Below are 1,956 nucleotides of genomic sequence, written 5' to 3' on the forward strand. Positions count from 1 at the left end.
ACGAAACACATTAAAATAGATTTTCATTTCATCAAAGAGAAGGTAGCAAATCAGAAGATTGAAGTTAAATTTGTTTCTTCTCAAGAGCAGTTAGTTGATATTCTTACGAAGCCGTTGGCAGGACCCAAATTTAGTTATTTAAAAGACAAGCTAAGTCTCAAAGAGATTAGCTTGAGGGGGCGTGTTGAAGGACCTCTAGATCCATGTTGCCCAAATTCATTACAGAGTTTGGTTAGTCCAATACTCATGGAAGGATCGGTCCCTAGACAAGACGATAAAGTTGGAAACTGCCATGAAGAAAACAATAATCCTAGAGACTATCAAACCGATAACTCTGAAAGTTATCAAGATAAGGTTGATAAGGTTATGTAGAGAAAGCCATACCAAGTAGAACTCTACTCAAAGACATAGGTTCAACATGTGATGTTAGTTTCCATAAAATATGGCCAGAAACATGTAGATCTGATCCAAAATACATATCACCATTATGATGTAATTATAAATCAACCATAAGGAAACCTCCTACTATAGTTGAGAGTTTTTTATAGTGAAGGAAGAATCATGGATATAGGCTAAGTGCCGAACCATGTTAAAATTGTTTTTTGTTTGAGTGTTTTATTTTCTCATCTTTCTTCTGCATCGATCATATGTCAGTTTTGGAGCTCTATAAGGGGATTCTATGGGGTTGGAAGAAAGTAGAGCCTATGATGTTTTGTGAGGTTGTAGATGAGACTATTACTCAGTTTTGGATAGATCCTTGGCAGCGTACACACCACTGATATCTTTCATACCTGAGGGAGAAAAACACAAGATTGTTAATTTGAAAAAAAAATTGTGTCAAAGATGAGTTGGTATTATGTGTATGCTCCTATATCGGGCCTTGAAAGTTTGTGGTCTAATCTGATAGGATTTTAGCTACCTCATGGCCATGATAGAATGTGGTGGAGAGACTCTGTATGTGCAGTAGAAATCAGTATGAAGGATATCTAGAATTTCATTAGAAAGAACGCTCCATCTTATGAGTGGTTCGATTATGTGTGGCCTAAAAGAGTGCTGCCCAGGGCAGCATGGGTTGCTTACTCATTGAAGATAGATTGAAAGAGTTTGGGGTTGCATTACCAAATAGATGTTCTCTATGTTTCAAGCATGAGAAATCACAATCTCATTTGTTATTTTTGTACCCTATCACTCAATTGATTTAAAAACATGTGTGCAAACATTTTGTGAAGAAGTGAATACCTCATTCTGTTCGGAAACTTAAATGGTGGGTGATGTTATGCTTCCACCCTACGTGGCTCAAACCTTGCTGGGACATTAAATTTCATATTGTTTGTTGGAATATTCAGAAATTGAGGAACATATCTTATCATGAGGGTCTACTTACAAGTAAATATGCAATTGTTGATCTGGTTTGGGCATCTTGTACCGAAGATTTTGCTTTGATAGAGTGACCAGTTTCTCATATAAAATTGATTTCTTTGTTTGTAACAACCGGATTGATAGTAGACAATTATTGGCTACCAAAACACATTACACATGTGATCAAATTTGTGTTGTGCTCCTATAGAGGTTAAGAGAGTTTCCAACTCGATTTTTTTTTAAAGTGAGTATCTGCACTTGTTGTCGTCCCTTCAGCAACACATGTATGCACAATTTCAAATAACCAGCGTTGGGTGTTGCTCAAGAATGTCAATCTTCAAATCCAATGTTTACTCTCACAAATCCTTTTGTATGTGAAGATGTTTTTTGTAAGGGGGCTTTGATGGCCATGGTTTTTTTTTTCTTGCTTCAATCTTGCAATAATTTGCTATGGAAAGATAAGCCGCCGGATTGGCTACCCTTGAGGGTAATTTTTTATAACTTTTTTATTCTTTAATATAAAATCGGGGTAACCACCAACGTTCTTGTTTTAAAAAAAAAAGCCAATGTTGCGACATGCTTTGTGCTTTGATGGAT

Source organism: Nuphar pumila, chromosome 10 (assembly GCF_984573655.1).
Source record: "Nuphar pumila chromosome 10, dmNupPumi1.hap1.1, whole genome shotgun sequence".
Lineage (NCBI taxonomy): Eukaryota > Viridiplantae > Streptophyta > Magnoliopsida > Nymphaeales > Nymphaeaceae > Nuphar > Nuphar pumila.